The sequence below is a fragment of the Astatotilapia calliptera genome, chromosome 20 (assembly GCF_964374335.1).
Source record: "Astatotilapia calliptera chromosome 20, fAstCal68.1, whole genome shotgun sequence".
Lineage (NCBI taxonomy): Eukaryota > Metazoa > Chordata > Actinopteri > Cichliformes > Cichlidae > Astatotilapia > Astatotilapia calliptera.
Genome location: NC_137441.1, coordinates 30,455,686 through 30,476,521, shown reverse-complemented (window position 1 = coordinate 30,476,521; position 20,836 = coordinate 30,455,686). Strand labels below are relative to the sequence as shown.

The 20,836-nt window shown below is 40.4% G+C and overlaps 1 protein-coding gene across 3 annotated transcripts in view; it reads right to left on the bottom strand.

Annotated features, from left to right (window-relative positions):
- The window catches only part of LOC113013286 (pleckstrin homology domain-containing family G member 4B-like), a 39,444-nt gene extending 19,281 nt beyond the window's left edge, over window positions 1–20,163 (bottom strand). Inside the window, exon 1 of one of the 3 annotated variants that reach the window (XR_013904382.1) lies at window positions 19,398–20,158. The gene's annotated coding sequence lies outside the window, so the exon portion shown is untranslated. Of the gene's footprint in view, window positions 1–19,397 lie in introns of all 3 variants that reach the window. The other 2 variants (XM_080295645.1, XM_080295644.1) reach the window with 2 other exon arrangements.
- Between the last annotated feature and the right edge of the window lie 673 nt (window positions 20,164–20,836).

Below are 20,836 nucleotides of genomic sequence, written 5' to 3'. Positions count from 1 at the left end.
AAGCTACAGATGTTACTTAGCAACAAGTTTTTGAAACTTCATACCACTGATTTCCCGAATTACATCATGATGTCAGTGACAAAAAAAATAATCAAACACCTCCATCATTTTTACATATATTCATTCAGCTGCTTAGAAGTTGAACCTTAGTGCAGGCAATCAATATTTCATTCTCAATTTAAAAATAAAATTTTAAACTTTTTTGATTTTTATCATCTGAAATCATATTTAGACTAAATCTGTGCTAGCCAGTATTTCTAACCTTTGAGATGCTGGGATTCTTGCTTGATAACTGATTAATAAAATATTCTGACAGTCAACTGATCAATTTATCAGGTATCGAAACTGTGACTTCACGTTAACCGCATAAAATATTTACTTAGTGCAGTGCAAAGTAATACTAAACAGCAGTAAAGCAGGAGTCAGCTGCTTCCATCTGCCTGTTGTCCACAGTAAATTACAGAGGCCTTGTCCTCATGCTCACAGAACAGCTTCACAAACACACAAACACCTCAGGCTCATCAATGAATATCGAGGCAGCCGGCCTGACAACAAACATCCAAGCAAACATAGTGTGTGATGCCTGGTCCCGAGGTTCACAGGCCTCCTGGTTTATAGTTTCACATTCCCTTTGACCTGAACTCATGGCCCACTACCCACTTTTAGGCCCTTCTTTATTTAGACCAGCAAAGGCCACAGCACCAGACCTCTGGGGTTCACATACAGTATATACACGTACATGGGGGCTATATGGCTTAGAAGAAAAGTGATGTGTGAATCTCCATGCAGAAGTTGGATCTTATTACAGCTGGATATAGTGAGCATAGTTGTTTTGCCAGAAAGAAAAAAGCACATTTTCATACATGCCAAACCAGAATGTAAAAGTCACTGTCCACTGCATATTTTCATTAAGATTATTTACCACTCAGCTCAAAGATTCAAAGCTGGAGTGACAGACATGGATAAGCAGAGATGGAGACATAGACGTGTTTTGGTGTGATGAATTAGCGCCTCTGACACTGATACTTGCTCGCTGTCTCGTGTTCAAACCAATTCAGTTCAGTTGTATTTTTATATAGTGCCAAATCACAACAACAGTGGCCTCAAGGCCCTTTAAGTTGTAAAGTAAAGACCCTACAATAATACAGAAAATCCCCCCAAAATTAGATGACCTACCATGAGGAAGCACTTAACAGTGGGAAGGAAAATCTCCCTTTTAACAGGAAGAAACCTCCACCAGAATGAGGCTCGGGGATTGGCCACCATGTAAATGAGAACAGGCAAGAGATATCATGTGTTCTGTATCTTTTTCTTGCCACTTCTATGAAGGGCTGTGCGGCACTTTTGGTCTTCATTAAGCAGTTTAACGCATTCATATTTGCATTTTCTCAAAAGTGACTTTTTCAGTTCTATGCATAACGTGCCTAAAGGTTTCATCTTATTTTATTTTTTTGCTGCTGCCTGTTCTCATTTACCATGTGGCCATCTACCCTCTTCATCTCATCCCCTTACATTATCATCCAAGGAACGCTGGAATCTCCACCAGTCCATAGCGCCTACAGCTTCAGAAACAACACTGTGACTCAGAGCTGTTTAGTCAGCTTTGACACATCCTGCTGGGATACAACACAACAATGGCTACTGGGGTAAAAAGAAAGAAAAGGATAAGGGGGTGTTTAAAAAAAGTGGTGGTGGGTGCTAAATGAGAGAAGATATGGATGGGTACAGACTGAAGCGCTTTATGAAGTGTAAGCAAATTCAGCTCATAGCACATACATTTTAAATGAAGGGTTTTCCTGTCTTAATCACCAAGAAAAGCACACCAGCTTCATCAACTCTTAAATGATGCCAGTGAAAGGGTATGCTGGTGTGGAGGTCTATATACAAGCCTCTGATTCAAGCTGTGCCTGCACTGCTGGTGATGGGTAAGCTGTGAGAAGCAGGACAAATCACCATTTACTGCATGTGCACCAACAAAGATGCCTATTTAAGCAATTTTTAAAATGCGTGTTTTTTAACTTATGTGTTTACTGGTTAGCCTGCCACCAGTATGCGGCGTATTAGCGGACTGCGCAGGCATGTCTCTCTGGCTAGGCAGATTCACATGGCTCTATATACACACCCGGATCTTTCTCACTCAGCCACTGAAATAAATAACGAGGCTCACATTACTGTGGATAAGATGTCCCAGTGCTGGAGCTGAGGACAGTTTGAATATTTATGTCCAGTATCATTATGAAGCAGAAATAGTCCTTGAACATTCCTGATGTCAAGGAGGTTCCTGTCTGGACAAAAAGAAGATACTTAACACTAAAGAATGAAAAGAGTGCACAGTGACATCCCTGTAGTCCATGTGCTTCTTGGGGAATTTTTCCTTTTTCATCAGTAGTCTCTGGTGGCAAGGGACAAGAAATGAAGAACAAGGGAATACAATGCACCAAAAGTCTAGGGTTGGATTTGAACCAAGGACAATGCAATTACATGCTGTCCCTCTTTGATCCCTAAACTAGGACACCAGCATGATCCCAACTGTGCCATTGTATGAAAATCCAGTTTAAAAAAAAGAGTGTCCAGATTGGATCATTAATATCCATTATTCCTGCTGACTGACATAAACAAACTATTTCTTGGAATGAATGAAAACATGCAGATATTTATTCTTAGGTTCAGCACAATGACTTTAAGGAATACAGAAATTGAAAATCAACAAGAAAATGTTGTATTTGTGAACACTGACATCCTTGGAAAATTTATTTGAATCTTTTCTTGTTATTAACACAGTCAACCATTAACACTATTATCATTATCCACTCAAATATTCATTTTTTTGTGATACATTATAAGCAAAGAGCCTGAGAACTATGTGAATCCCAACAAGTCCGGCGTCTCTGATAGCAAAACCTCAAAGTCTCTGCAGACACTGACACGACCTCTAAATAAGCATTAAAAGAATCAATTTCCTGTGTTTATGTCTGCGGTTATTCATCGAAGCTGATATACACAGATTCTCTTCTGGATTGCACGAACTATTTAAAATGGTTTTAGTGCTGCCAGTTATAAGAAGTGCTGTGGGAGAAATGTGGATTCCTGTCTATTCCCAACAAGAAGGAGATCTTTCATTCCAATTCATTATTAGAGCTCCTGGAGATGCTGTGAAACTGTGTTTTTTAAAGAGGCGTCACCACTACAACAGATAACTAAACATATAATTTTCCAGCTGCCTAAGCAGCGGTCAGAACGAGTCATGTGTGGCTCCATTCATGGCTAAGTGTAAGTGTATCATATTTGATACATGAGTTTTTGAGACTTCTATATCATCACAGGGGATTTTTCCCCCCCTGATACAGTGGGCCACATTCATGTAATATGCCAAGAAAACATTTCTGTCACACCTTAAACTGTGTTTGAAAGTGAAAATTAAATCAAAATTTGGCAGCTCAGTTAATTATGCCTACAGGGAAAAATTAATTACTGCACAACTTCATTATTATTATTATGCTTTAATATGCAATGTTTACCTTCTGTTGCATCTTCTGCAGTACAAAGCATTGATATGCACTGAGTCCACTCTGTGGAGAAAACATTTGGGCTAGCTGAAAGTGTCCTCCTGTTATGCCTCAGCAGAGGACAAAGCTGAGAAAGCAGGAAAGCTCAGTAATGGGATCTTTAACCAGCTGGAACAATCTTAAGTGATACTAGATGCTGAATCAGTGAGAAACTGAGGTCAGTAAATTCTTATTGACACCACAGTCATATTCTCCTGTACATAGTCTGTGACTTGCTGTGGAGAATTGACAACATTTAAGCGTGTACTTGACCGACGGAAAAGGGGGGACTCTCCACTCCAGGTTAGGGACGAGTTATTGGCCCAAGTTGAGGAGTTTAAGTATTTCGGAGTCTTGTTCATGGTTGAGGAGAGAGGAGAGTGGGAGATCGACAGATGGATTGATGCCGAAATTAAATGAAAGAACAAGATTGCAGATACAAGCCCTGGAAATTAGCTTTCTGAGGGGTGGCTGGCCTCTCCCCTAGAGATAGGGTGAGGAGGTCGGCCATCCGGGAGAGACTCAGAGGCCACTACTCCAAATCGAAAGGAGTCAGTTGAGATGGTTCGGGTATCTGACGAGGATGCCTCCTGGGATCCTCTTGGGTGAGGTTTTCCAGGCATGTCCCACTGGTAGGAGGCCCCGGGGCAGACCCAGAGATTTTATCTCTCGGTTGGCCTGGGAACGCCTTGGTGTTACCCCAGACAAAACTGGAGGAGGTGGCCGGGGAGAGGGAGGTCTGGGCTTCTCTGCTTAGGCTGCTGCCCACGCAACGCAGCCCCGGATAAGCAGAAGAAGATGGATGGGTGTATTTAACAATAAACATTTACCAATGGTTCACAAAGAAAAGCTTTTCACCTCACCATTCGTAATTTTAGAAATTTCCAACTCTCCAGGCAGCTGAATCCTGTCTATCTGGTTGTCAGCTGACCGTCCATCAGGAGGGGAATTTTCTTGGATTTCTTTCTCATTGTATGTAGTTGTGTGCTTTCTGTGTGTTTCTTTACAGCAGGAAGGGCTCCCTTGCTCACGTCACGCTATGATAAAATTGTCTTCAGTCTGCAGCTCTGTTGACCCATTCACTGAAAATAACAAACCAGTGAATGATGACAAAAACACTCAGGCTGACCAACAGATGCTTTTAAAGAAAGGCAACCTGACATATTTAGTCATTTTAAGGACAATTCAATTGTGCTGTAAATAGATTAGCGCTGACGCAGAAGCTGTGCCGTGACACACCACCAGAACAATCGATGGCACACAGCAGAGGCTCAAACCAGCCATGGGACAAAATGTGAGGTCATGAATGTAAGTGTCCTTGTGAAAGCAGTTCCCTTTAAATAGAACTATTTTCTTTCTTTGTTTTTTAAATTATGATAAATTAACTTTTATCTTTCAGCAATGACCTGCAACTGAAAATCTTGCAAATCTGTGAAACTGAAATTGACTGTTGACAACGTCTCCATTTGAAATTACCGATGCACGTAAATCTGCCAAAAGTCTGAAGAGCATGTCTTTGCTTTTTAAATAATTGGATGCTCACGTTTAGACTGTAGCTGCTCTGGACTGTTGTTGTCTCGTACAAAACAGGAAGTTATTCCTGCTGCACAAAAGCATCTCTTGGTCTTTTTTAGAACATTTGTTTGCATTAATAATTTATTATCTGATGCTATTTACAGCTTGGGAATCTGAAGCAGAAAAAGAGTTTACTCAGAGAAAATGTACCAAATTCCATCCTTTGTCAGAGCAGCCTGACTTTTAGGAGTAAATGGACGTACCTAAAAGGTAAACTGTTGAACCTTTTAGTGTAAAAGCTGCACCTTGACACTAAAAGGTACAAGGAAAAGAAAAGCTAACTTTTTTATTATATATATATATATATATATATATATATATATATATATATATATATATATATATACACACACACACACAGGTTCTTTTACCTAGTGTGACATATCGTTCCTCTCTACCTCAACACACAGTGACACCTGAGCTGAAGCACAATGAGATTAATGAGAAAAACACAGCCTTAAAGGAATCACAATACACGACCACTACGGCATCGAGATGGCCAGACATCATATTTACTAGCCCTCACCGGGATCAGCAAATCGGACCTTGTGGAGGGCAAACACCAATCATGACAGCCTTGATAAGCAGGATGGCATGAAGGTGGCTGTAAAAGTAGCAGTCAGGAGGCAGCGAGACCTGTGTTTAAGTCATTAAAAACACGTCAGGGGTTTATGAATGAGCTGAGACTTTAAGCATGTCCTTAAACTCATCGCAAGTGAGTTGACGTGTCTGTGCTGTGTGCACATGAGGTGTGTTATTATATCAAAGTGTGGCTTAGCATTCACTGACACACTCGTCTCATCTGTAATTAGCTCACAGCTGCGCTTAATGTAACTCACACCAGCAGATTTCATAACAAACATCCAGAAATGACCACACAGAGAAAGAACCACCTGTCCTCAGACATCCTGGTGAACTTCTATCGCTGCACCATCGAGAGCATCCTGACCAACTGTATAACAGTCTGGTACGGGAACTGCTCTGCCTCGGACCGGAAGGCATTGCAGAGGGTCGTGAAAACTGCCCAGCGCATCGCTGGAGCACCACTTCCTGCCATAAAGGACATCTACAGGAAGCGGTGTCTGAAAAGGGCTGGGAAAATCATCAAAGACCCCAGTCACCCATCACATGGACTCTTCACCCTCCTGCCCTCTGGGAGGCGCTACAGGAGCCTCCGGACTAAGACCACCAGGTACCGGAACAGCTTCTTCCCCAAAGCTGTCAGACTCCTGAACTCTGCCTCCTGACATCTGACCCACGTTAACACATGGACTGGACATACACACACCCACAACCACCTACACACACACACACACACACACACACACACACACACACACACACACACACACACACACAATGGACAACTGTACCCTCAAACACACAATAATAACATGGACTGAACCACCACTCACAACCACTAGCACTTTATATAGCCTCTTAACTGCACTACTGTATAGTTCTGTGTAAATAATCATACGATAATTTTTAATTCTACAAGTGTTTACAACTTGCATAGTTCCCATTTCTGTATAGCTGTATATCTCATATTTCTGTATAGTTCTTTACTTCATATTCTGTATAGTTTTTCATATTTATATCCTGTTCATAGCCTGTACATAGCTTGTACTCACTACAGCCTGTACATACTTATAGTTATAGCATATTCATCACATACTTCATACCATGTACATATTACATACCATAATAGACCCATTTCTGTAATATACTTACATATCTATATTATTGCTAATATATATTGTAATATATCTATATCACTAAAGCACTTCTGGATGGATGCAAACTGCATTTTGTTGCCCTGTACCTGTGACATATGCAATGACAATAAAGTTGAATTCTATTCTATTCTATTCTGTTCTATTCTAAAACAGGTGAAAACATGGATGAACCACACTGAACATTAAAACACACAATGCCAAATTAAACCCAAAGATTTCTTTCACATATGCAGAACAAACATCTGAAGACTTAATGGGACTTAATGTGTGTGTGTGTGTGTGTGTGTGTGTGTGTGTGTGTGTGTGTGTGTGTGTGTGTGTGTGTGTGTGTGTGTGTGTGTGTGTGTGTGTGTGTGTGTGTGCAGCTCTGCCGATGTTCAGACAAATTTGGGGCAACATGCTCAGAGTTTCTGTCAGTTAGTGGTCTTTTAGTATCATCAGTAATGTTTTTGTGTTTATAGCCAAAGCAACACATACAAGTGGGCTACCCAGGTAAAGGTGTGGTGCTGATTTGTAGTTTTGCAAACAGAGTTGTTGAACTGACTGTTACGTATTTTCCATTGAGTCACCAGGACAGGACAAGACGTCTTTCAGCTGAGAGAAAAAAGATGCTCTGTGTAACCTGGTCAACACAGGAACAAATACCCAAACATTGAGGTCACTCCTTAAACAGGAATAGTCGGGTTAATGGACTCTGGCTTCAATGACATGGCAAAAATGCAGGAAAGAGGGCGGGAAAATCACAGTAGTACACACACACATATATGCAGAGGCCTGCCAAATAAAACCTACAGGAGAGCTGGGCGGGCATTTTAAAATTCAGCTCTCTGCATAACATCCGTGCTGTTGGTCTGTGCCAAACTAAATCCACTTTAGAAACTGGACACACCCTCTCTCCAGCCCAGGTAGAGACGTGACAACGCTCATTCATTTACTTCTGCTTACAAGACATGCAAGCTGAGACTCTTACATTATCCCATCGCACCTCTGAGGTTCAAAAGATCTGCTGTCTGCTCTCTCGGTGCTCGCATGACTCACATCTCACATACCAGTGAGTGGAAGGAGGCAGATACAGTGGCTGGTTTGTGAAATCTGCCTTAATGCTCAGTAACCTGAGACCTTCACCTTGAGTCGAAACACGGAGGCAGAGCGGCAGCCAGTGCATGCTATGGGAGCTATGCTATACGTTAGACACACTCAGAGCACATGCATGTTACAGCATAAAGGGCTACTTGTCAGGACATAATAAATATGTAACTTGGCGATACTACTTAAAAACGAGACATTGCTCTACCTATCTACATGTCTATCTATATGTGAGGAGAGAAAACCGTATGTGTTTCATTTCAACTCTGTTAAAAAGGAAAATATACTAGAGTTGCTACCAGCAGTCATTTAGCTGATTAAATCTTTTGATAACCAATTTATAATCCAAAGATTTACAAGTGAAAAATTGAGAAACGCAGCAAATCTTCACATATTAGACCCTGGAAACAACTCATCTTCATCAGCGCTTAGGTAGAGTACATAAAACATTTAAGATTAATTCTTCACATGTTCACTCTGGATGAGAAACAGCACAAACAGCAGACTCTCACATTACCATCTTCCTTTCTGGGTTCTGCCTTTTCTGGTTGTCACAACATCGGCAATTTCTGAGATAATCCAAAAGGAGCGGGAATCGTCTACAAAGCTGCTGCTCCCGCACGCTGTCTGCTGAACCAAAATAAAATCCATTCTGCACAGACACTCGTTCACAGCTGAGTGGCTCAGGACAACCTCAAGCAAGCTGGATGAGCATTGGTCAAGTATTCAGCTGGTCCACACGCAGCCTGTGATTTGTCCTGTTATCGCTCCCTCTCTCTCTCTCTCAGCGCAAACTGTGTTTTCTGCATCTGTTTTTCCGTCTCTGTGTTTGTTCTCTGCCTCTTGCGGCACCTCAAGTGCTGGCCGTTATGTTCCAGGTTAGTCTGCGTGAGGAAACATGGCCAAACACGAGAAGCGGTGAGAGAGCAAGAGCGAGTTGCTGTTTCCTACTTTTCCTCTGTGGTATTTGTGACACACACTCACTAACACACACAGACAGAAAGAGAGAGTGAGCAAGAGAGGGCTCAATATCACAGTCATAATTGGCTTATAATACCAAAGAGGAACTTGATCCTTGATGCCACCCAGCCACTGTCAGTCGAAACCAAAAGACACGGGACATGTGTGCATGTGTGTGTCTGTGTGCGAAATACACTTCTGTAAGTACTCACTGGGAGACTAAAAGCTGATAGTACTTTTATTACTGATATTACTTTTATTTTAAGAAGAGCAAAATCACCTAATAACTCTTGGAAACTTTACACTTGATATCATATGATTAATACTGATACAGTAACAAAAGCATTAAGATCAATTATAAGACGCTGGTGGGGCTTTCAGCTTATCTTTTGAGGAAAAATCATTCCTACCGTTCTCTGTACATCATTTTGTATTATATCTTCATGCAGCAGTGTTTCTTAGATTTATAGATTTAAAGTATGCAAATCATTTATTAATGCAGTTTTCGCTACTCTCTTATATAACGTCAGTCAGATGTACACAACGCTTTGCCTGTGGCCGCTGAATCACCACCGCCTCACTCCACATATGACAAGACCATCCTAAGGACAAACTACGAGATAAGATGTGACAATGTGAAATGAAAAATATAGGAAGATAAGAAAAATTTCAATTAGTGCAACAACGGAAGGTGACAACAATGATTGCTCTTTGAGATCAGGGAGATAAATACAACATTGTGATTAATGGATATTTAAAAACATGTCATTGCATTCAAAGGCAAATCACAACACACAGCTTAAACCACAGTTTACACTGAGACACTCATGTGGATCTTCAGACTCATATAGTACCGAGACATTTTGGCGAGGGGAGTTGAAACTAACAAGACAGAGAACAGAGAACAGTGAAGACATGAGGAGGAAAGTGGAAAAGGCAATGCTACTAGGTGACATACCATGTTGGCAGCAGCTGTCGGGAAATGGTAGCAAGAATATCTCACACGTGTATGTCTGACCTGCTTGTCAAAGCTGAGACAAAGAGTGACAGAGAGAGACGGGGACAGTGAAATCTCTCTCTCGCTGTCTCACCCAGAGTGTGAGGCAGCGCATTCCCTTTTCAGCACTTGGCTCACTTCATCAGAAGGCCACAACCTGGGTTACAATTAGTGTGCAGCACAGACAAAGGACTCACTCACTCAGTGAAATGTTGTTTGCTTCGCTATACACTTGCGGCCACTTCATTAGTTACACCTTGATAGCACCAGGTTGAACCTCCTTTAGTCTTCAGAATCATTTTCATTTTTCATGGAGCAGATTAAATAAGACATTCTCACAAATGTTGGTCCAATGGATACAACAGTATAACACAGATGTCAGCTGCACCACCACCACTCATCAGACCTGGCAATATTTCTGCAACTGTCCAATTTTGATGAGCCCAGGTGGAATATCGCCTCAGTTTCCTGTTCTTAGCTGACACTGCTGTTGCCCCCCTCTGCTTCAAGGTTTGCATTTTGTGGATTTAGAGATGCTCTTCTGTAACAAGTGGTTATTTGAGATACTGTTTCCTTCCTATCAGCTCGAAGCATCAACGAGGCATATTCGCCCACAGGGATGGACTGGCAATCTGTCATACTGGACATTTTCCCTGTGGGCCGACACACTTTTGGGCTGATCGATCGGCCTGAAGAGCCGCTGTGCTCTGGCAGCAGCCCATTTGTTCATTTTCATTACTGACACTGGATTGCCCAATCAGATCTCTTAATGCGACAGGCTACACCTCTGTTTGCTCAGGCAGCTTGTAGAAAAAGTTTAGTGTGGAAGAAGTGGCAAAAAATGGAGCCGAAAAGCTGACAGGAAACAATAGTCAAATTAACCGACATGTTAGCTGCCAGTACTGCTGCACTGTGAACAGCCACAACTCCTCACACTCACAAGAGGCTGCTGCTGCTGCTAGCACCAGCTGTGGAGCAGTGAGGAAGATTAAATTAACATGGTAAGAAAATGATGGAGGAACATAATTAAAAAGGGAGAGGTTCAACAAATCAGGTAACACAAATGACTGATTTAACTATGAGCCACTGTTAATAGCTAAAGTGTAGCTTTTAATTATTGTCACACGCTGAGGTGTAACTAAGAAATGATCCAACAACAACTGTATCAACCTGATTAAACCCTGTTTCAATATCTATAATCCAACAAAAGGAGATAAATACAGAGTATGCGTACGCTTTATATATAATCAAGAGTCAAATCATAGACGTGAAGTTTCAAAGGTGAATAGCGCTACCACAGTGCTATCCAGCAGCTAGTTTGAGTAATCATGGTGGGACGATTTTTTTTTGTCCCAGTCTTGTCCTGTTCACCCAGAGAACTGGTGCTCACTGGATATTTTGTCTTTTTTGTACATTTCCCTGTAAACATAACTAAATGCATTGAGTTGCTGCCATTTGATTGGCTAATTAAATATTTGTATTGATGAGGAGTTAAACAGGTGTACCTAAAAAAGTGAACATGAATATATATATATATATATATATATATATATATATATATATATATATATATATAGTTGTTTTTTTTTTGTTTGTTTTTTTTAATCAGAACTCCAGCACACTGAATTCCAACATGTAGAAAGCAAAGAGAAGCAACAAATCCTCACACGTGACTTCAGTGGAACAGTTATTCATTTTATGTCAAATTAAGTGAAAAACATTTAGCACAAGCTGTACTAAAAGCAGGGCGTCGTCTTCACTGTCTTAAAAATTGTCAAACCAGTCCTCATGTATGCAATGCAAGCGGATACACTGCTCAGAAGCAAAGAGTGCCAATGCGTAACCACAGGAATCTAAGAGAACATCGGCTGTATCTTAGCCTGCAACAGAACAGCTTGTTCACCATAGCTATCGGAGTGCAGCGTGCCCTGTGCTTCAGCTCCAACAGATCAAGTGTTGTGATGTTATTTTGTTTTTGTTGTCGTACATTTGAGCTATCATTGTTGTCCTCATGATCTACCCCTTGCTCTCTGTCTCGCTCCCTCTGCTGTTCCTTCCAGCTCCATTAATGCACCCACTCTACTGGGAGACAGAAGGAATGTGCAAAAGTCAAAAAAGGACACTGAAAGAAAGATAGGCAGAATGGGGGGAAGTGGCACAGAGGAGCTATGAGGGATAAAAAAAAACATGCGTGTGTACATGTGTGTGTGTCAGCATGTCTGTGGCATTAGGCTTGAACAGAGTGAGCATGTCCTAGCCAGAGGAGAGAAGTCGTTGAATCAACTGGTCGCAACCAAGGCCTTGTCGCCCTTGTCCTCATCTCTCCGTCTCCCTCTCTCTCTTTTTCCTCACTCTCTCCCTCAAAATCCCCTCCGCTCATTCAGCAATGCATATTACAAACAGGACATTTTACTTAATCCTGAATCTCTCCCCCTCCTCCCGGGCTTCTTTGTCAGGGCACCATTGTGAATTAGAATAACAGAACCGGCTTTAAAATAAAATTCTACATCAAGTGCATAGCGTTTGCAACCAGGAAATGGCAGGTGAGTCTGAACTAGAGTTAGTAGATATTTTCATTTGACAGACTTTCATAGTTTATAGTGAGCTTGTAATATGTGGGCTGGATATTCAAGGTTTGATGTGTGACATCTCCCATGAGATAAGACATACCACAAAGAGCATTTGCACCTTGTACTTGGTTTAGCCTGACATCTTTCTACTCAGTCATCCTCACTGCAAATGTCTGTGCAATACTAACAGCTGCACACACAAAATCAAACAAGCTTGTCACTCCAAATGTAACGCTCGTTTTCTGTACTTGGAAGCAGCGCTATCAGTGTCAGCATATTTGAAAAAAACAATTTTTTAAACGTGTGTGTGTTCAGAATGGAATGCCGTGTTTAGAGGCCGCTAATCCCAAGCAGGGACGGAAACAAATGTACCTCAAGCTTTAGCCTTCTATTTTTGCCTCCAGTATCCTCAGCACTTCAAGCATGCATCGTCCCAGGCTCTGGCTTGGGCAGCTAACACCTCATTACCATTCTGTAAAGCAGTTAGCATCGCTGGACATGGATTTCCTCCAATGAGTAAGTCGGGGTCAGAGGTTCGTATAAACGGAGGATTCATGATCAGATGGCTGCTTCGGTTTCTTAAACTTTGGTGGTTTATGACACGAGCGACACGAGAGTGTGAATCCTACACAAGCAGGTGAAGTACATTTCGGTCATCTACTGAAATCTGAACAGAAGTTTATTTTTATTTTTGACAGTGAGTGCTCTTTTTGCTAAGGGGGTGTAGTGCTTTCGCTTGACAGACTGTAGTGATACATTTGATCCTGACTGATACTGCAGGATTTCTCCAGGATCACTTGAACTCTTATGGCTCTAAGATATAAGGCAATGGATCTAAACTACTAGCTAGGTGGTGACTAAAACAAACGTAAAACAAAAATAAAGTGTGTTAAGCTAAAGAGGGAGTGCATTTATAATCATCAAATGAGGCGTTTAATTTAGCAGATGTTCTTTTAGGATATAAATATATCTTGTTAATTCAGAAAAAAAGGGGAATTTTTGTCAGGTGAATACATTGAGCTTTCATATTTTAGACACTGAAGTTTTCTATTTTTTTTCTTTTTTAAGCTATTTAAACACACTTTATTACATCTAATGATCAAAAACATATGTGCATCAGTAAAAGACACTAAAAAAAACTATCTCTGAAGTGAAATGAAGAATCTGGAAGTTTTATTCTCACAACACAGTCTGAGCAAGCAACTGAACACCTGTCACCAAAATTACGCAAGTTATAACTTACCAGGCTCCCAATTTCTTCATGTTTCAGTTTAGCAGTATTATTGAAGATATGACGACAGAACTAAAGTACCCACAGCATCACACGAAATGCTATTATAGTCTCTCAGCTCTATGAGTAAAGCTGATATAAGAAAAGAAAAGAAAAAACATGAGACTGAAACTCACATTCAGACTGCTTTCATTCCTTGGGTGTGTTTTCATCTGTATTCTGTGGTTGGTGGAGCAGCAACAAACTGGCAAAAAACCCTATGGTTTATCGGCTGCAAAAGCTCACTTAACCACCAAAACAGATTATTGAATCCAAAGTGCAAGGGCCTTAAGATGAAGCATCCGAAACATAAACCACTGGAAACAAAAATAAAATCCCTGATCTCTTTACAAGCTGAAATCCCAATTATTTGGTTCACTTCCCTTTTGTATTGATTATTTCACTTAGATGTACCATAAATGCTTCAACAGAGGGGTATTTTGTGCTTACCTTTATATTTGCATATTTCTGAGTACTGTAGTACTTGAGGCCCATGCATTTTCTAGCTTTAGGTCAGTTCTTCTTGGTAAAACAACTCTAGAGGTGTGCTAGACAAAGATGGTGCAGAAAGGTTCAACAGGAGGACAGATTTTACTGTTATGAGGTGCTTGTATCACAAAAACTGGTCTGTTTTCTACTGGATGCTAATGTTGTAGCACCTCAACCATGTTAAAGTCTAAACCATGCAAAACACTGAGCTACAGAAAAACTGAAAAGCCTCAGAGATCTAGGTTAATTCAACAATTGCTTGCAAGAGACTGCTCTGGGCTGAGACAGATGGAGTGACCCAGTTGGGGAGAGAAAAATCTCCATCGTCTTTGTCATCCCTCTGACTGTGTGACTCCTCTCTGTGTCCTCTGGAGCCGACCCCATCAGTCACCATGAAATGACACAAATTACCACGAGCTGTTAGTGTCAGTCACAATGAACTGTGAGGACTTTTTTTTCTTATTGTTTACATAGCAGCAGAACAACCAAACAAAAAAGCCAGCATGGCATAAGAAGCTGGAAAATTAAAGAAAATAATCAACAAAGGAAAATAAAAGCAATGAAAAGGGGAAAAGGGGGTTCATATTCTTCCTATTCTGTTATTAAATTTGTAATCTCCAAACTAAACAAGATCAGTGTACAGCCTTGACTTAGCTTTCCTGCTTGGCAACGTTTTAAGGACTTTACATCTAGTCATGCGGTACACGTCCCCCAACCTTGCTCTAATACTGACTTCCACATGATTCACATACTGTGCTGACTTTCACTGTTAAGTCACCAATGACACACAGCTGAGATGCAGATGGACACGTACCTGTTGTGCATTTTTCTGAAGCTTCACTTAAGAAACGCCTAATGGACTTGGTGCAGTCGTTTGTCATTAATGTCAAAATCAAAAGGAAAAATCATTTTCTTTCTTTGTTTCCTGCTTTCAGCAGAGCCTGCTAGTTTCCACCAAACAGCAGCTGATTACACACAAGAGGGGTACTGAGCTCGTCAAATACAGCATTTCTTTGTAAGACAGCACAGAAGTGTAAATTATACTAAAATATAGACAATGTAATTTATATAGCATCTGCGACTTCCCCAATAAGGAGCAACAAGTCAGAGTTTTGTAAAGTCATGTGCAAGTTACAGATGACTTTCTGGTCTGGGATCCTTAGAAGGAAAAAAGAACTAAAGGAAATCATTTAAAGCTTTTTTTTGTATTCTTCTTGTTTTGTCTTATTGTTGATGTGTTTTCAGCTGCACAGGTTTGTATAGAAACAACCAGCTTTTCTTTAATTGTATATAACTGTGTGATTTCATCATGATTGTTGTTCAATTCTTTCTTATTATCAAATAACTTGTATAGAGGATTATTTTTATTTTATTTTAGTAATATGCCAAAATTTAATCAATGTTAATGCAACAACTGGGAGAAAAAACAATATGAGTGACATCACTATCAGATAAAACACACATTAACTCCCAGTGATGGTATCAAGATCTCTGTGTGATTCAAAAAACAAAATAAAAATTAAAAAACAGCTGTGAATTTAGGATATTCACCTTTTCAGATCATCAAACAAATTTTAATATTAGACAAAGATGACTCAAATAAATACAAACTGCATGCAAAATGCAGTTTTTAAATGATGATTTCATTTATTAAGGGGTCACATCAGAGGGTTTTAAGGCATGAACTGCCTTTTTAAGGCCATGCCAAAGCATCTCAGATTTCTGTCAGGACTTTGACTAGACCACTCTGAAATCTTCATTTCATTCTTTTTGAGTCCTTCACAGGTGGACTTGCTGCTGTGTTTGAGATCATTGTCCTGCACCAGAACCCAACTGTGCTTGAGCTTCAGGGGATAAACTAATGAGCAGGCCATCTACTGATCGGAAGGTTGGTGGTTCAATTCCTGGCTTCTCCTAGTCTGCATGGCAAATATCCTTGGGCAGGATACCAACCCCAAGTTGCTCTCTGATGCATCCATCCATGCAGTATGAATGTGTGTGTGAATATTAGTTAGAAAGCACTAAGAAAATGTGCTGGTGTAAATGGGTGAATGCACAAGTTGTGTAAAGCGCTTTGAGTACTCAGAAGAGGCTCTTGTCTCGTCAGTCCACAGAATTTTTTGCCAAAAGTCTTGAAAATCACCAAGATGTTTTGCGCAAAGGTGAGCCGAGCTTTTGTGTTTTTTTTGGGCAGCACTGGTTTTCTCCTTGCATCTCTTCCATGGATGCCATTTTTGCCCAGTCTCTTTATTCAATCATGAACTCTGACCTAAACTGAGACAATGAGGCCTACACTTCTGTAGAGTTTGTTCAGGGTTCTTTTGTGACCTCCTGAATGAGTCGTTGATGTGTTCCTGGAGTAATTTTGGTGTATCAGCTGGGAAGGGTCACCATTGTTCCAAGTTTTCTCCATTTGTAGATAATGGCTCTTCGCTGGAGTCCCAAAGCATTAGAAATGGCTTTATAAGGCTTTCCAGACTGACAGACATCAATAACTATTTTTGTCAGCTGTTCTTGAGTTTCTTTATATTGTGACATGGTGTGATGCTTTTGCTGGCCCAGGCTTGATTACTGCTTTTGTTGCAGTAATCAAGCCAGGATGTAGATTATGAAAATAAACTCTGCTTCCAAAAAAGAATCTGGTTAATCACAGTTAATTCGGAATTTAACAAGAGTGTAATTACTTTTTCACATTGGGCCAAGTTGCACAGTTTTTGTCCCCTCAAAAAATTAATAATTTAAAAACTGCATTGTGTATTTACTTGGGCTACATTGGTCTAATATTAAAACCTGTGACAAATATGCAAACAAACTAAATAACAAAGAAATAAGGAAGGGACAAATACTTTTTCACTGCACTGTAAAAACTGTGCAAGTTGAGCTCTGTATGCAATTGTAACTGCTGGTGGTCATCCTTGTAAAGACAAGGGAAATTTCCCATGCTCCTTTTTGACTAGGCCAGCACATACATAGATGTTTATAGGGTATAATTCATCTCACATACCCAAAGATCGGAAATAGCATAAAAACCTCAAAATATGGGTTAGTATATCTGGAAATACTTTTTTACTCTGGGTCCAGCACTCACTCAGGAGAAAAACCTCCAAAACCGAGATTTCTACAAGTCATCGCAATAATAAAGGACAATTTACAACCCCAAATATCTACTATATATCAAAAGTAAAAGCAAACAAGAGTGCATCACATTTCAAGCTTTTTTCTGCTTTCCTTGGAAGCACTTAAAGGGTAAATGCCACAGAGTGGTACAAAGACACACACAGAGATTAAACACATGAGACAGGTGACGCTGACCCAACACAAACAAACTGAAACCCTTGAGGTAGGAGCCAGGTGGTAAGTGCTAGCAGGGTGGCGGAGAACCTTGAAACAGGCCCGAGAACAGCATCTAGAGGTCAGTACAGGGAGTACACCTGCACTCGGAGGAGACAAACAAACCTCCACAGCAGCTGGTTAAACAACACACGAGCACTCAAAAACCTCCGGCCTCTTATTTATAACCTCGCCCACACAGCAAAGAAGAAGACCCCGAGCAGGGAAGACGCAGCCACGCAGACAGACAGTAACAGCTGGTTACAGGCCACAGCGTTCAGGTTGGAGTTGGAGTAACACTGAGAGAGCTGGTTAGTGGTTACTGAATGTTTAACCTATAACAGGCCTATTCCACAGCAGTGATTTTAATATGAAAAGTAGATAAACACACGTGTTACTAATGATGTTAATGAAGGTTTGCACTATTTTGGTACAAATCCCTGTACCTATAATATCACTGGTAACTACTATTTTATGTGAAAATGTATGCTGTGAAAAAGTTTTCCATCGAAAAATAATGATTAGCATCCACTGCAGATTTGCAGTTCAACAAAATAATGTTCTGAATGAAAGCAAAGATCTTCTGTGCGAATGATTGCGATTTAATTTAAATTAATTCTTTGTTCAGTTCTTTAGTTCAGTTCAGCTGGCTTACACCAGATGATAAACAAATGCAGGCTGATCCAAGTAACTGAAATATTTGGTATTGATAGTGAAAAATTTCATTGGGCCCCGTTTCATCATCTTTACGTTGCTTTGACGAGTGACAAAGATGATGAAAATGCAACAAATGCATTTATTAAAAATTTTAAAATAATGTGTATGTAAGAGTTCAGGCTTTTCACAAATCACTTCTTTAGTAACAAATCTGCCTAAACTTGAGTTGCAAAGGCTACTATCGAGTATCAGCCCTTTGAAGAGGAGTAGTCTTCTAAGATGCTAATTTTGATTCATGAGTGACACTCATCCTGTGTCTGTGTGTCATCACACCATCAGTTTTAAGCTTATGTAACTGCACCCCCAGAACAAACAGCTAGGGAGGTTATCAGTGCCTCCTGAGCTTCTGATTCAAAGAATTCAAAATAATAATAATAATAATAATAATAATAATAATAATAATAATAATAATAATAATAATAATTTGTTTAACACACTTCAGTCGGCTATATACTGATCTTGAAAGAAAGTATCGATCCTATTGCGCTAATATCGATCCATACCAAAGGCACTGTTGGTATCTATACTATCAATACTTGGATCGAGCGGTTCACCTCTAGTACTTAAGTATGTTCAAAAATAAGACGTAGCCTATGCATTTATGAGCAGTGCTTATAAGCTTAACCTGTTTCTGTGTGATTAAATTATATCCAATTATTGACTGAGCTCAAACTCAAACGTCTTCTTGGTGACCCTCGAAGAGCAACACACTGCACTCCATGCAAACATCTGCTTAGGTCAAATAAATCTTCAAACTATTTAGACGATTTTGGAATCAAAATTGTGATACGTGCAGATTTAGGTAAAGTCACCCAGACCTATAACGTAGAACATAGCTAACATTATGAATTTGAGCTCTGACTGTATCTGAAACTGAAGTTTTATTGCGCGTGTGAATGCTGCTCGCCAAAGGGTAAAATAGTATTTACTCAGCTTGACACCATCAGGCGAAAAGTCCATTAGTCACTACTGTGCTAACTTCAGAGTTCAACCAATTCATTTCATTGTGGCATTCTGTCTGCTTCTTCATTTTGAGATTAACTAAATTACTAACAGGATATATTAACCAGGCTATTAACCAGAGAAAAAAAATAACTTAACGAATGTGGTGCTTTGTACCTTGTGGGTCGGGGTCGCTCAGCTTGTCCAGCCTGCGGTGTTGAACCTGTGAGTTGTCTCTCTGTCGGTGTCTCTGCGTATCCTCCTGGAGGTGTGGAGGGTTCCTGCCGGTTCCTGTTGACCGGGTCAGTAGCGCACGGTCCTCCTGGTGCTTCAATCTCAACTGATCCACAGGGGAGCGAGAACACGCAGCGGGCACGCGCACAGGGTAGCTGGGAATGAGAAGTGGGAAGGAAAAAAAAGATTATCTGCGCAGCACTTGTCCACAATGGCTGTGGATGGTTTTAGTCCTTATAAGGATAATCAATCGATGAAATTTAGAATTGATTTTATTTTTCATGCACACAAGCAGTCGTCAAAAAAGAGAAATGAAATGCAAAACAAGCATTTAATGAAATACCTTCAATTAACATGAGAATTTATCTTTTTATTTCACAAGGCGATTTATAGATCGTGTATAATACTAATCCCGATCTTTTCTCTCTCTCTCTCCCTTATCCCACTATGTGCTGTGGTAAGTCCCTTTCGTGATGTCATTTGAAAATTCATTTCCTCTTTAGGTCAGAGGTTGTAGAGGACCCAGCACGCATGCACACACCAACAGCAGCACTCCCCCCACAGTTTTGGTAAATGGCCTGCATTTGTATAGCGCTTTACTCAGTCCCTAAGGACCCCAAAGCGCTTTACACTACATTCAGTCATTCACCCATTAGTTTTCCCACTAAACGGTGAAAATATCACAAATGATAATAACAATAAAAAAAAAAACCTTTATTCCACAAACTGAAACAAGTAAAAAGCGCACTGAGTAATTGTTTACCATTGGATTTCCCAGATTAAAGTGCACTTTAATCTTATGTGATCTGGTGCAGATAAAAGTCACTTCACCATCAACTGAAGGTGTGTTATTATAAGGACATCTCTCTCTCTCTCTCTCTCTCTCTCTCTCTCTCTCTCTCACGCACCCCGCAGTACAGTCTGAAGATGCTTCACATGCCACTGCTGTTTACATCACTGCTTCCTTTCTCGTGGGAAAGATGAACAGCAGCTTATTATAGGAGTCCACAAAGGAAGTTTCTCTGCACAGTGAGCTTCCATCACTTGAACAGAATTTGACAAATGTGTGTGAAGCCGGGTTCATACGGAGAATATCATCTAAACGACAATACAGTCGTTAGCGAATTGATCTATACTGACTTTACCATGACTCCACTGAGCATGGTTTTGGTGTTAGAGGATATCAGTGCTTCTCCACTTTTTTCCAACTTCCAAACGTCATTTTCATATCATTGTTTTTGGCAGAGGATCCTTCCACAGTGACTTCATTTCCTCTTCAGGTCAGAAACAACTCAAAGTCACATCAACCCATCTCAGTTTTCACACAGAACAGTGAAAAAACAAGTTGCTTTTCATTCCCCTTTAAAGATCCGTTTCCACCC